The sequence below is a fragment of the Oncorhynchus clarkii genome, chromosome 12, assembly GCF_045791955.1.
Source record: "Oncorhynchus clarkii lewisi isolate Uvic-CL-2024 chromosome 12, UVic_Ocla_1.0, whole genome shotgun sequence".
NCBI lineage: Eukaryota > Metazoa > Chordata > Actinopteri > Salmoniformes > Salmonidae > Oncorhynchus > Oncorhynchus clarkii.
This window is the reverse complement of record NC_092158.1, coordinates 42,855,102-42,871,504: the sequence shown is the minus strand read 5'-3', so window position 1 is coordinate 42,871,504 and position 16,403 is coordinate 42,855,102.

Here is a 16,403-nt window from a genome sequence, read left to right as displayed (position 1 = left end):
GGTCTCTGCTGACAGCTTTGGCTGAAGCTACATATCTATCTTGTTTCAATTTGCAGAATGAAGGCCAAAATCTCCTTCCACCTTCTCCCAAAATCAAATCAAATTGCATTTGTCACATGCGCTGAATACAACAGTTCTAGACCTTACAGTGAAATGCTTACTTACAATCCCTCAATTAACAATGCAGTTTTAAGAAAATGCTAAAAAGTAAGAATAACCAGTAAAATAGAAGAATAACAAATAATTAAACAATAGAGGGGCCATATACATTGGGTACTGGTACAGAGTCAATGTGCGGGGGCACTGGTGTCAAGGTAATTGAGGTAATATGTACATGTAGGTGGAGTTATTAAAGTGACTATGCATAGATAATAACAGAGAGTAGCAGCAGCGTAGAAGGGGGGGACAATGCAAATAGTCAGGGTAGCCATTTGATTAGATGTTCAGGACTCTTATGGCTTGGGGGTAAAAACTGTTTAGAAGCCTATTGGACCTAGACTTGGCGCTCCGGTACCGCTTGCCGAGTGGTAGCAGAGAGAACCGTCTATGACTAGGGTGGCTGGAGCCTTTGACAATTTTTAGGGCCAACCTCTGACGCAGCCTGGTATAGAGGTCCTGGATGGAAGGAAGCTTGGCCCGGTGAGGACGTACACACTACCATCTGCTCTCGATGGTGCAGCTGTAAAAACTTCTGAAAATCTGAGGACCCATGCCAAATCTTTTCAGTCTCCGGAGTGGGAATAGGTTTTGTCGTGACCCCTTCACGACTGTTTTGGTGTGCTTGGACCATGTTAGTTTGTTGGTGATGTGGACGTCAAGGAACTTGAAGCTCTCAACCTGCTCCACTACAGCCCGGTCGATGAGAATGAGGGCGTGCTAAATTCACTGAAACTGGATACTGCCATTGTCATAAAAAAGTGCTCGGTCCTTTTCCTGTAGTCCACAATCATCTTATTTGTCTTGATCACGTTGAGGGAGAGGTTGTTGTCCAGGCACTACACAGTCAGGTCTCTGACCTCCTCCCTATAGGCTGCCTCATCGTTGTCGGTGATCAGGCTACCACTGTTGTGTCATCAGCAAACTTAATGATGATGTTGGAGTCGTGCCTGGCAGAGCAGTCATGGGTGAACAGGGAGTACAGGAGGGGAATGAGCACGCAACCCTGAGGGGCCCCCGTGTTGAGGATCAGTGTGGCGAATGTGTTGTTACCTACCCTTACCACCTGGAGTCAGCCTGTCAGAAAGTCCAGGATCCAGTTGCAGAGGGAGGTATTTAGTCCCCGGGTCCTTAGCTTAGTGATGAGCTTTGAGGGCACTCTGGTGTTGAACGCTGAGCTGTAGTCAATGAATAGCATTCTCACGTAGGTGTTCCTTTTGTCCAGGTGTGAAAGGGCAGTGTGGAGTGCACTAGAGATTGCATCATCTGTGGATCTGTTGGGCGGTATGCAAATTGGAGTGGGTCTAGGGTTTCTGGGATAATGGTGTTGATGTGAGCCCTTACCAGCCTTTCAAAGCATTTCATGGCTACAGACGGGTTGATAGTCATTTAGGCAGGTTACCTTAGTGTTTTTGGGCACAGGCACTATGGTGGTCTGCTTGAAACATGTTGGTATTACAGACTCAGACAGAGAGAGGTTGAAAATGTCAGTGAAGACACTTGCCAGTTGGTCAATGCATGCTCGGAGGACACGTCCTGGTAATCCGTCTGTGAATGTTGACCTGTTTAAAGGTCTTGCTCACATCGGCTGCGGAGAGCATGATCACACAGTCGTCTGGAACAGCTGATGTTCTCATGCATGTTTCAGTGTTACTTGTCTCGAAGCGAGCATAGCATATTTAGCTTGTCTAGTAGGCTCGTGTCACTGGGCAGCTCTCTCGATCTTAGTTCTGTATTGACGCTTTGCCTGTTTGATGGTTCGTCAGAGGGCATAGCGGTATTTCTTAAGTTTCCAGGTTAGCGTCCCACTCCTTGAAAGCGAAAGCTCTAGCTTTTAGCTCAGTGGAAATGTTGCATGTTATCCATGGTTTCTGGTTGGGGTATGTATGTACAGTCACTGTGGCGACGACGTCATCAATGCACTTATTGATGAAGCCAGTGAGTATTGAGATAAACTTTTGTTATTGACCAAATACTTATTTTCCACCATAATTTGCAAATAAATTCATTACAAATCCTACAATGTGATTTTCTGGATTTTTTTTCTCATTTTGTCTGTCATAGTTGAAGTGGACCTATGATGCAAATTACAGGCCTCTCTCATCTTTTTAAGTGGGAGAACTTGCACAATTGGTGGCTGACTAAATACTTTTTTGCCCCACTGTATGTTTTGTGGCAACGGAAAAACATAATCTAGCAACTTTTAGCGACAATTCAAGGAGCCAAGGAAAAATATTTTGTAATGTCAAGTCAGTCTTGAATTCATTGTTCAAAAGAGTTGGGGTCAAGTAACTTGCTAAAGAGTTGAAATCTGTTCATTGTTGGTGTTTTTGTGCAAGGGTGGGATTTTGAATTCACTGAAACTGGATACTGCCATTGTCATAAAAAATGGATCTGAGGAATTGAAAACGTTGTTACCCTATGTGACTGAACCTGAAGTGTCCACTGTAAGAACTGATCGCACATCACAAGTAAGAACTGTTTTATGAAGAGTGTAACTTGCAAATTACATCGTCTTTTCTGTTTAGCTGACCTTAACCTCATGTACTTGTTTGACACAAATAGCATACCCCTTTAAAGCTGGAATCCTTAATGGTGAAACAGCCACGTCCATTTGGGAAATTACAACAACAACAAAACACTGTTTTTTCCCTCGGACATCATTGCATGAGTGATAGAAAAGCACAAAATGTACAGTTTTGTCCATAAAACAAAACAGTGCTGCGGGCAGCTGAGTGAAAATGGAGGAAAACTAAACTTCCAGGGGTCCTATCATCCTTTCACTCCCTCCTCTCACCCTTATTTCCCTCTGTATCCGCAGCTAAAGCTACTTTCTACCACTCTAAATTTTAAGCTTCTGCCTCTAAACCTAGGAAACAATTTTCCACCTTCTCCTCCCTCCTTAATCCTCCACCCCCCCCCCCCCCCCACTCTCTGTGGGCGACTTTGAAAAAAAGTTGTCATCTTTCTCCTTTCTCTCTCCAGATGACATCCTGCGACTAGTGAGGTCTGGCTGCCCGGCAACCTGCCCACTCGACCCCATGCCCTCCTCCCTTCTCCAGACCATCTCTGGAGACTTCCTCACTAACCTTATCAACTCATCCCTAACCACTGGCTGCGTCCCCTCTGACTTATAAATGGCTAGAGTTTCTCCCCTCCTCAAGAAACCAATACTCTACTCATCTGACGTCAAACTATAAACCTGTATCCTTTCTTTCCTTTCCAAAACACTTGAGTGTGCTATCCCTGCTCAACTTTCTCGTTATCTCTCTCAGAACGATCTTCTTGACCCTAACCACTCAGGCTTCAAGACGGGTCACTCAACCGAGACTGCTCTTCTCTGTGTCACGGAGGCTCTCCGCACTGCCAAAGCTGACTTTCTCTCCTCTGTTCTCATCCTTCTAGATCTATCCGCTGCCTTTGACACTGTGAAATATCAGATCGTCATCTCCACCCTCTCAGGGCTGGACGTCTCAGGCTCTGCACACTCTTGGATTGCATCCTACCTGGCAGGCCGCTCCTACCAGGTGACGTGGAGAGGATCTGTGTCTACACCATGTACTCTCACTACTGGTGTCCCCCAGGGCTCGGTTCTAGGCTTTCATCACTCTATACACCAAGTCACTCGGCTCCGTCATATCCTCACATGGTCAAACGCTACACTCAACCCGAGCACTCTGTTCTGCCACCTCAGGTCTCTTGGCCCTCCCACCCATACGGGAGGGCAGCTCCCGCTCAGCCCAGTCCAAGCTCTTCTCTGTTCTGGCACCCCAATGTTGGAACCAGCTTCTCCCTGAAGCTCGGACAGCAGAGTCCCTGCCCATCTTCCCGAAAATATCTGAAACCCTTCAAACAGTATCTTAAATAATCCTCCTCCTCAACTTGAATGTACTTTCTATGCCTGTGATATGTAGTTGTCCCACTTAGCGATCTTACGGTGAATGCACTAACTGTAAAGCGCTCTGGAAAATAGTTAAATGCTAAATGACTCAAATGTAAATCTAGTGGCCGAAGGAAAATAAACAGACTGAAAATGAGTAGTGACACTACTATGCTACTATGACTGGATTGTGATATGATTCAAATGTATCAATACCAATCTTCTTGAAAATGACTGTGCCTTCCTAAATGTTATTAATGGCCAATGTAACCCTGGAAATACACTGCCGTTCAAAGTTTGGGGTCACTTAGAAATGTCCTTGTTTTTGAAAGAAAAGCACATTTTCTTGTCCATTAAAATAACATCAAATTGATCAGAAATGCAGTGTGGACATTGCTAATGTTATAAACGACTATTGTAGCTGGAAACGGCAGATTATTTATGGAATATCTACATTGGCGTACAGAGACCCATTATCAGCAACCATCACTATTGTGTTTCAATGGCACGTTGTGTTAGCTAATTCAAGTTTATAATTTTAAAAGGCTAAGTGATCATTAGAAAACCCTTTTGCAATTATGTTAGCACAGCTGAAAACTGTTATTCTGATTAAAGAAGCAATAGAACTGGCCTTCTTTAGACTAGATGGGTATCTGGAGCATCAGCATTTGTGGGTTTGATTACAGGCTCAAACTGGCCAGAAACAAATAACTTTCTTCTGAAAAAATTAAAAGATGCTGGAGGAGTGATTGACGCCATCTGTTAAGCACGGTTGAGGCAATGTGGTGGTCTGGGGGTGCTTTGGTGGTGGTAAAGTGGGGGATTTGTACAGTGTAAAAGGGATCTTGAAGAAGGAACTCTATCACTCCATTTTGCAACGCCATGCCATACCCTGTGGACAGCGCATAATTGGAGCCAATGACCCAAAGCACAGCTCCAAACTATGCAATAACTATTTAGGAAAGAAGCGGTCAGCTGGTATTCTGTCTATAATGGAGTGGCCAACACAGTCACCGGATCTCAACCCTATTGAGCTGTTGTGGGAGTAGCTTGACCGTAAGGTACGTAAGAAGTGCCCATCAAGCCAATCCAATTTGTGGGAGGTGCTTCAGGAAGCATGTGGTGAAATCTCTTCAGATTACCTCAACAGATTACCTTTGACGAAAGCAACGTTTGAAGGACACAAATATTATTTCAATGAAAAATCATTATTTATAACCTTGTCAACGTCTTGACTATATTTCCAATTCATTTTGCAACTAATTTCATGTATGTTTTCATGGAAAACAAGGACATTTCTAAGTGATCCCAAACCTTTGAACGGTAGTGTCAATATACTTGGGATTCCTATTCAACGCAAAGGACTGTATAATCCTATTTCTAATCCTATTTTCTGTCTAATACTCCCGAATGGCGCAGCACTCTATGGCACTGCATCTCAGTGCTAGAGGTGTCACTACAGACCATGGTTCGGTTCCAGGCTGTATCACAACCGGCCGTGATTGGGAGTCGCATAGGGCGGCGCACAATTGGCCCAGCGTCGTCCGGGTTAGGGTTTGGCCGGGGTAGGCCTTCATTGTAAATAAGAATTTGTTCTTAATTGACTTGCCTAGTTAAATAAATAAAATAAAACAATTCCTACACCTAAATTCAGCTTGCCAAAGCCACAATGTAAAGTTTTTCCCAATAAACCTGTCACTGTCAGAAAGAGTGTAAAGAGTGTAATGATGAATCCTGCCTATCGCTGTTTGTAGGAGTTTGTCAAATGGAAGGGCTCGCTGTTCTTCCGTTTCGTTGCCGTGCTAGTGGATCCTGACCCTATTACCGCTAGGTAAGTGATGATCATTCATCAGTCACCAGTTCCAATAAAGAAATAACCTAACTAACTGAGGGAACTGTTAAATCAATCCCATCCCCGGTCCAACTCCTGCTCAAGAAGAACCCAGTGAGATTCTCTCAGCACTTCATCGAGTGCGTCTTCCACTTCAACTACTATGAGAAACACAAGACCTACAACTAATTCCCTCAAAAGACCACTTATGATTATGCTCCTATTTTGGGTTTAAAGAAGTTTCATACTTGGTACCAATTGCTTTCTTACAAGGAAGGTAATAAGGACTATTCGAAGTCTGTGATTTTCAACCTGCACGCTGTCTTTGGGATATTGCTGACCAGCCCTTCATGGTTAGATGGTCAGAGATTTGTGCAGTGAAAATGTTTTATATTCAGTGTATGAGTAGTATAAATGGGTTGGTTGCTCAAGAAGCCAGTGTTTGGAGGATATATTGGCACGGGTGTTGTTAAGCCGAGACAAAGTTGATATATACTCCAAACACCGGCTTCGAGGGCATTATCACTTTTATACAACGGGTTACCAACATATTCAAATAATGATTGACATATTTTCATTAAAAACATTATTTTGATTATTTTATTCATACTATTTCATCCTTCCACGAGATATAGTCCAGACACAAATCTAGGGTTGCTATCCAAGCCGGCTGGTCATTTGTTGTATTGGTTCTGTTGCCAGAGACGTGACCCAGTCCTTAAGTATTTTTATTCTGTATCTATGGACGCGACCCAGTCATTCGTTTTTTTATTATTCCATTGCCATACTGGCTGGCAACGTTCTTATCCCTTCCTTGCTAGCTAGCCAACTACGGCTAACTTAGAGTCACGTCAAAAAGAATAACAATAGCTGCATTTGCATTTGTGTAAGCTGTTTTCTAGTGACATGTATTCGGATATACCCATAACAATGCGCTAATGAGGCGCAATTTCGCCTGGCATAGAAAATGTGCTCATGGGGCCTCCTGAGTGGCGCAGTGGTCTAAGGCACTGCATCGCAGTGCTAGCTGTGCCACTAGAGATGTTGGTTACGGTTCAGGTTCTGTCGCAGCCGGTCGCGAACGGGAGACCCATGGTGCGGCGCACAATTGGCCCAGCGTCCTCCGGGTTAGAGGAGGGTTTGGCCGCGAGGGATGTTCTTGTCCCATCGCACACTAGCTACTCGTGGCGGGCCGGACGCAATACATGCTGACACGTTTGCCAGGTGTACAGTGTTTCCTCCTTCACATTGGTGTGGCTGGCTTCCGGAATAATCAGGCGTTGTGTCAAGAAGCAGTGCGGCTTGGCTGGGTTGTGTTTCGGAGGACTCACGGCTCTCGACCTTCGTCTCTCCCGAGTCCGTACGGGAGTTGCAATGATGGGACAAGACTAACTACCAATTGGATACCATGAAATTGGGGAGAGAAAGGGGTAAATAAAAAAAATATTAAAAGAATAAAGAAAATGTGCTCACTCGTCAGGACTGACACTGTTGGTCAGAGGCGCTAACCAACAACACAGCTAACTCAATCACTTCAAACTGAAGCTGGAAAGACTGCAAACTAGCCGCACTTCATTTCACCTTTTTTTAAAGTAAATTTCTTTGTGTATGTATATGCGTGTATGTATATATATATTTTATTATTATTTATTCATTTAAAAAAACAAATATATATTATTTTTGGATATATCCATAAAAATGATGCCAGCTGATTCATGATTTCGACTTGCTGACAAATATATATATATAGCATTTTTTGCTTGATTTGTTATCATTTAAGGACATTTTGTTTCCTCTACATTGCAGGAAATGGCAGTTAGTTACAAAATATGAGTTCAAATGCATGCTTTGTGTATGGGGAGCTGCCCCTGGACAGTGGTGGGGCGGCGGTGCCTGGTGAGACCTTTGGGATCCTCAGCCTCAAGGAGATCAAGCCGTCAGCGCTGAGTGGGGCGGCAGGGGCTGGTGGCGACGAGTAGATTGCCATGGCCAAGGTGGACCAGAAGAAGATAGTTACATAGGTACGTTAAACTTTGAATATTGGTACTAGTAAAAATAGATTATGATAATTGTACTTGTAAATAATACAAAAGGGTATCATTTGGTTGCAATTGAAGCTTTAATTATTTACTTTTACAAGCAACATGTATTAATAGTACACACACTGTTTTATTATTAAACAATTGTTGTAGTAGTGATAATATCACTCTTTATGTCATTTATATCCAGTGACTTACAATAAACATGCACTTGTCCCACACAGTACTTAAAACCACAACTTGTGTTCCAAGCCACTAGAGGGCGCCAACGGCTAATTAACAAACCCCCATCCATCGTTTCATCCACCCACATTCAGAAGAAAGATTTGATCGATAACATGATTCCCATCATCATCAATCTGAAGAGCATGCTGAAACAGAAGCGCTGGCCAGTTCTGAAGGACATCAGTTCTGAAGGACATCATGAGCTCCCTCCAGGTAAGGGAGAGAGAGAGGACAGCCACCATCATGACATGGAGTCTATTGTCAAGGATATGTCCCTGATAACGACCTTAGAAATTATACTGAACAAAAATATAAAAGAGCAATTTAATTGTTTTTACTGAGTTACAATTCATATAAGGAAATCAGTCAATTAAAATAAATAAATGAGGCTCTAATCTATGGATTTCATTCACATGACTGGGAGTACAGTTATGCATCTGTTGGTCACAGATACCTTAAAAAAGGTAGGGAGACGTCGGTGGCATTGTGTTGTGTGACAACTACATATTTTAGTAGCCTTTTGTCCCCAGCACAAGATGCACCTGTATAATGATCATAATCTTTAATCAGCTTCTTGACTATGCCACACCCATCAGGTGTATGGATTATCTTGATAAAGTAGAAGTGCTCACTAACAGGTATTTAAACACATTGAGAGATAAATAAGCTTTCTTGTGTGTATGTTATTTCAGCTCATTTACATTTATTGTACTTTTTTTTTGTAGTGTAGTCAATCTAAACTTAAATGTTTAAAACACTTTTTGAAGAGTAAAAACATAAGACTACGTATGATTTGCCATACAAAATGTATTCCGGACTACCGCAGCAACACAGGGACATAATACAAACAGTCCGGAGTCTCACTCTTGATAATACCAACATAGAACCCCAACCCCATTCTGTTCGCCTCACATAACTCATGCTGTATTTTAACAACTATACATTCTAAAAACATTTAACAAGACTAGCTAGGCCATGACAGAGGACATGGACATTAACATTTTAAATGTAGCATTTTAAGAATATTTAGCTCTTCCAGCTGACGGACCTCCACATGGGGTCTGTGGTGTACACCACCGTTGGGTTCGCAGAATAGCAGTGGATACCTCTCCTAGAAACTGGACAGGAACATCAACTAGGATATACTCGGATTCAGTTTGATCACTGTAGGTTTTAGCCTGATTCATTACGTAGAATAGAGGAGCACGCTGTGTTTACAAACACTGATAAAGTTTAGCTAATCAATTTGCATGTCCAAGAACATGCTACAACGCGCAGCGCGTTCTGTTCACAAACGCCGGGGAGAAGGCTTGCACTCCTAGCAACCCCACTATCTTACCTGGTTACCCAAATCCTTCCGCACTACCTGTTTTTGTCGCAGGCTGCTTTACCCAGCAGCGAACAGCAACCCCCCCCTCAAGAACTGCCTGATCTCTCTGCAGTGCCTTATCAGTTTCAGAGTCTTGTAAGCAAAAAGTTCATGATTTAGTGACAACATCCCTTACAAGCTGTCCCACAGCTTCACCACAATATTTTGGTTGTTTTTATGTGTTCTAAACCCAGAGGCACAACATCGCCATACTTACAGGAACACTTTCGAAATAGACCAGGCCAAGGTTTTAGGTTTGAGAAGTCAGTGAGAGAAGTGAAAGGTTCTTCCTTAGTTGTTCATTTTCTCAATCTAAAGGCACAACCTAGATTCAAGCCCATGTCTGAAGTATTTGAACATGTTACTACTCCAACCTCGTGAAAGTGACAAACTGACACGTTTTCATTTGTCAAAAACAATACATTTATGGATTCTTTCAACCCGACTGCCACCCACACAAGGTTTCAATCCACACAACGTTTCATGACCCTAAACCCGCCTGGGGACTGCAGGTTATGAGTCAACATGTGCATCACTAATACATCCTAAACAGGGCTGAAAAGTGACTGGTAGCAGGAATATATAACTACTTATGGTAATATATACATGTGAACAGGAGTAATATTGACCAGTAGCAGGATAAATACTAATGTTAATGGAAATCAATTAATGAACAGCAGTGTAATGGAGTAATACATCTAATATATTACCATTTTAGCAGCAGGTTAGGTTGTGTCTGAGTGGGTAGAGACCTGTGGATGGGCATAGTATCTGTTTGGATAGTCTGAGGCAGAGCAGTAGTTTTGATCCATTTTAAGTCTGTTTGTCTAGCTGAACCTTGATGCACCGGTACCGCCTGCTGGACAGGAGTATGGAGAACATACAAGGGTCACCAGTATCATCTCATCTCTCGTTTCATGATAAGCATATGGACACATGTAGCCCACATGGAGGGTTTTTTACGTACATCCAAAACGGAAGCTGGCGAAAATCATGTAGGCCTACACAATACCTAGATAAAAAGGCGATGTCCGTTCACTGTTTTGCTGCTTCCAAATTTGATCTTTTAATAAAGCTTGGGTGAATTTTTAAAGCAGTCTCAAGAGTCAAAACGTTTATTGCTAGGCTTGGCTACTTGGCGAACACAAGTAACCTTCTTTGAGGGAGAGGTTTTAATCAAATGAAAGAAAATGGTAAAAAACATGATTTTTTTTCTTATTTTTCTTAATACTTAATAGTATATGAGGCTTTGGTGACAAAACAGATGGCACTGTGATAGACTGCATCCAATTTGTTGAGTAGAGTGTTGGAGGCTATTTTATCAATTACATCGTTGAGGATCGGTAGGATGGTCAGTTTTACGAGGGTATGTTTGGCAGCATGAGTGAAGGATTCTTTGTTGCGAAATAGGGAGCTGTTGGGAGCTAATCATAACTTCTGTTTAATTTTTACTTTGGGATTTATTTTCAGCTGCTGCTACAGCGGCACAAGTGCCAAACACATTGTTTACTCCATGTGTAACTGTGTTGTATGTGTCAAACTGCTATGCTTTATCTTGGCCAGGTCACAGTTGCAAATGAGAACTTGTTCTCAACTAGCCTACCTGGTGAAAAATAAATACACCAAAAAATGCTGTTTTTATTCAAATATAGAAGTATCTATCCCTGTCAATCCTGGTATTACAAATGCATTTTGAAAGATATCTGGCTGTTAAATATAGAATATGAAGCAATGTCTGAATCAGAATTTCAATTGTCTACAAGCTACATGTTTAATTTCATTTGTCATATGCGCCGAATACAACAGGTGTAGTAGGCCTTACTGTGAAATGCTTACTTACAAGCCCTTAACCAACAATGCAGTTTTAAGAAGAAAAATAAATAAGTAAAAAATAGAAAATAAAAGTAACAAATAATTAAAGAGCAGCAGTAAAATAACAATAGTGAGGCTATATACAGGGTCAATGTGCGGTGGCACCGGTTAGTTGAGGTACTATGTACGTGTAGGAGTTAGTGACCATGCATAAATAATAAACAAAGTAGCAGCAGCGTAAAAGGGGGGGATGCAAATAGTCTGGGTAGCCATCTGATTAGCTATTCAGGAAGCTGTTCAGGAATCTTATGGCTTGGGGGTAGAAGCTGTTAACAAGTCTTTTGGACCTAGAATTGGCGCTCCAGTCCTGCTTGCCATACGGAACACGAGAGAACAGTCTGTGACTAAGGTGGCTGGAGTCTTTGACAATTTTTAGGGCCTTCCACTAACCCCACCTGGTATAGAGGTTCTGGATGGCAGGAAGCTTGGCCCCAGTTATGTACTGGGTCATACGTACTACCCTCTGTAGTGCCATTCGGTTGGAGGCCGAGCAGTTGCCATACCAGGCAGTGATGTAACCAGTCAGGATGCTCTCGATGTTGCAGCTGTGGAACCTTTTGAGGATCTGAGGACCCATGCCAAATCTTTTCAGTCTCCTGAGGGGGAATAAGCTTTGTCATACCCTCTTCACGACTGTCATGGTGTGTTTGGACCATGATAGTTTGTTGGTGACATGGACACCAAGAAACTTGAAGCTCTCAACCTGCTCCACTACAGCCCTGTCGATGAGAATGGGGGTGTGCTCGGTCCTCCTTTTCGTGTAGTCCACAATCATCTCCTTAGTCTTGATCACGTTGAGGGAGAGGTTGTTGTCCTGGCACCACACGGCCAGGTCTCTGACCACCTCCTTGTAGGCAGTCTCGTCGTTGTTTGTAATCAGGCCTACCACTGTTGTGTCGTCTGCAAACTTGATGATTGAGTTAGAGGCGTGCGAGGCAATACAGTCATGGGTGAACAAGGAGTACAAGGGGTGGATGAGCACGCACTGTATGTGGGAACTCCTTCAAGACTGTTGGAAAGCATTCCTCATGAAGCTGGTTGAGAGAATACCAAGAGCGTGCAAAGCTGTCATCAAGGCAAAGGGTGGCTACTTTGAAGAATCTCAAATATAAAATGTGTATTGATTTGTTTAACACTTTTTTTTGGTTGCTACATGATTCCATGTGTTATTTCTTATTTTAGATGTCTTAACTATTATCCTAAAATGTAGAAAATAGTCAAAATAAAGAAACTCTTGAATGAGTAGGTGTGTCCAAACTTTTGACTGGTACTGTATATTTATTGTCACATATCAGTTTGCAAACAATGTAAAAAAATAAATAATATTTTAGTCAATAAAACTGCATACAAAAATGTTTTGCTTTCTTGAGGAAGACAGCTCCAGAATTAAAGTGTTTCAGCCTTGCTCAGTCCTGTCTGTGGTGGTGGGGCAGCCAGCGGAAAATACGTAGAGTAGGGGTTGGGAATGTTCTCTAGTGTCGCCGTGATTGGCTCAGTGTTCTGTCAATCATGGGGACACTACGTCACCGCAAAATCTACCTTGAGAGCTAGACAATTCAAGCCCCTTGGGTGCTGCCATAGAGTTACATCAGAAGTACCCATCCAAGAAGGCTCAAGGTAATTGGCCACAGATAAAATGACGTCAAATCAAGTTATATCTACTGTAGATTTGATTGGACTGATCGTGTCAACATCATACTTTCAAAATCTTAGCTAGCAGTCCTCATGAATCAAGTCGACAATCTACTGGCAAATCCTTTTCAATCCTTGTCATGTGAAGAGAAATTATAGATAAAACGTATCGGTGCAAAGAAAGCTCTGCTGTCGGGACAGATTTATGTAGGCCCTAACAGTTTGTGGACACCGTTTGTCACCATTATAGCGAAATTAATGAAAAGTCTAATGTTGTGTTGTGGCTTTGCTGGCATGCATTGGTGATGAAAAAGAAGTTTGCCTCACCAAGATTTACATAGTAAAATCACCACGGGTGGTATTTTCAGGTACTGTCAACAATTTACTGACTAAATGAAAGGTCCTTAATGTAGAGAGAAAAGTGCTGCCATTAAGCCACAAATCAATGGCTGGCGGCCCCATGATAAATCTCACCAAGAACAGTGTCCGGAGGTGGCCATTTCCTAGTCACTAAAGTCATCAGTTGGCACTAAGCTGCAACGCTAGAAGTTCTACTATCTTAAAAGCTGCTAACCTAATGCCAAACCCTACACTTGATCCTAACCAAACTGCTAACCTTATGTCTAATGTTAAAGACCAAAAAGCTAATTTCCCAACATAATATCCTTGTTACATGTTACTCAGGTAACATAAACTAAGTTCCATTCGGGAAAGGAGTCAGCACCATCTTCAGTGACCGGAGAACAGGTATGCTACATTTTGATCTTTCGACAGATGCCAATTGATCATAAGAACATTGTGATAATGTGTTTGGTTTGACTGTTTGTTTTTTTTCTTCACAGGTTCAAAGACTGGGGAAGATGTCACCTGATCAGCAGCAAGTAACAATTGTAAAGCGTTAAACCATTTTAAATGGGTCGAATGTTTCACCTGATTATTCTCTTGTATTTTCAGAACTCGTGTCAAGGTAATGGAACTTGCAGTCCCCACTCAATAACAAAACAACAAGACAAATCCAGCAATAGTTGTTTATTTTTCTCTTTTTCATGTTCTCTTCTGTCCGCACTGAACACACTCAATGTCCTATCTAATATTTTCTGTTTTTATTTTTGTAAATTAAAATCCACTGCACATGTCAGAATATTAGAAGTGAGTTTTATTATTCATAGACATACGGTTTAAGAATTCTCAGAGGATTTGTACCTGGCCTGAGATGGGTGATACATGAGTGTGGTTCAGAAAATGTAATCAATAAATTAAACATGTGAACACTTGAAAAGCTTGAACCTTGACATGACTTCAATGCCAACCTCCAGCATTGGGGAAAGATTTTCAACACTGGATAGATGGAACCTCATGATCTTTGGATTGGAGGAAATGTGATTGGCAGTTAGTATTTGGCTTAGCTAGCCCCAACCACAGAACATGTATTGGAATACATCTTTCACTGTGTATTTACAACTAAATTGTAGGTTTTAAAGAAAGGGCTTGTAAATAACGTCTATTTTCAATGCCTTGGAAGTTGCAGGTGTTTTCTGGCTTTACGGTAAATGTAGGCCACATGCATTTGTGTTTCTCCATCCATTTAGTCTGTTAAACTTTGTATATGTTCTTCTGTTTGTGTACTAGTGCTGTGTCTTTACTCTTTACCAAAAATAAATCCCACTATATTTAGGCACGAATACATCTCTATTTCTACTCCAATGGAAACGAGTTTAATCCTTCAAAGAATTTAAAACGAGAATCTATTTACAAAGCAAAGCAGATATGTACAAATTATTTGGGTGGGAAAATGTTACACTATTCTTGTCTTAAGAATAGGTGGCAATGTCATCATTCCTCTCAAACGCTGTTTGTAGAGTTAAAAATGCCATTAAAGTTTCTGTTAAAAGTGTTGAAGCTGATCTATTGTTGTAATGGCAGAAGGCACTTAAAAGGAATGATATTTATCAATGTACAAATGAAAAACTTCAGTACCTGTTTTGTGAAAAACTATTTGTGTATCAGGCAATTGTTGTGTATGTATCTCAGAATGTTTTGTAACTCTTGGAAATGTCTGAAATGAATTTGGGAAAATGTCAAATACCATTTGTCTAAGTTGTTTACTTCAATTTTCTATTTCAAATTCAGTTTTCAGTTATTTTTGCCTGGGGTAGAGATGATTGAACAGTATTGATATCTTCCTATGTGCTAACATTAGGCAGATCAGCTCTACCATGACCATGTCTTTTTCAAACCATGGAAAGAGTTTCATATTGCCTCCTTTTGGTAGTTTTATATCTGATTATTCTCCAATGTTTTTCACCATAGTCTCGATTGGTGGGGGTGGGAGGGAACAAACAATTATCTATATACAATCAGTACAATTGTTAGCCAACATCAACCCTGTATTATTACAAATACTGAACATATTCCTGACATACAGCAAAAAAAACAACCTGGACAGTATATTCAAAATATACAAGATAAACAGAAAGCACAGAAGGACACTTTAAAATCAAGGATATGCACCACTGATTGTGTACAGTGTTTCCTAGCTTTTGGCTGGTACTCTTTGAAGCCTCCTACTGTCTAAGACTATATCTACAATACAAACATCAACATGTAACTTTCTTTCAATATTAACATGGAAATCCCAGCAGTAAATAAAATATCTAAGACCATTCTAGAGGAAAACCTTGATATGCTAGGTTTTGTAATTACATTTTTTTTTTCATGATCAGGAAAGGTGACTGTTTACAGCTGAATATTGAGTGGTTGAAACTTAGATATTTTTCCCAAAACCAAATAAAAAAAACAGTTAGTATTTTACAAATATTTAAAAAAGTAAACCTTTATCTATAGGCGTTTTAAAATATATTCCATCAAAAATAGTCTGACATTTTGCTGGTAGAAAAAAAAAGTTATAAATGACAGGTTTTTGAAGCAAATGTTTACAGTAGAAATGTGTTATGTTAGATTTACTTCAGAACTTAGCTAAATACTTTTTTCCCTCCTAGCAGAAGATCTTACATACATGTTTTTTTTTCCCCCGCAGATGATGTTAAATACCTTTTAAAACATGCAATAACTAACTCCATAATTTAGCAAAATAAGTTGATTGGTGATGAAAGCGGTCAACAAGTTGGTTTCAAAACTTGTCTGTAACAATGGTTAACAGTTCTATATAGATGTGAAAACTTGTCTGTAACAATGGTTAACAGTTCTATATAGATGTGAAAACTTGTCTGTAACAATGGTTAACAGCTCTATACAAATGTGAAAACTTGTCTGTAACAATGGTTAACAGTTCTATATAGATGTGAAAACTTGTCTGTAACAATGGTTAACAGTTCTATATAGATGTGAAAACTTGTCTGTAACAATGGTTAACAGTTCTATATAGATGTGAAAACTTGT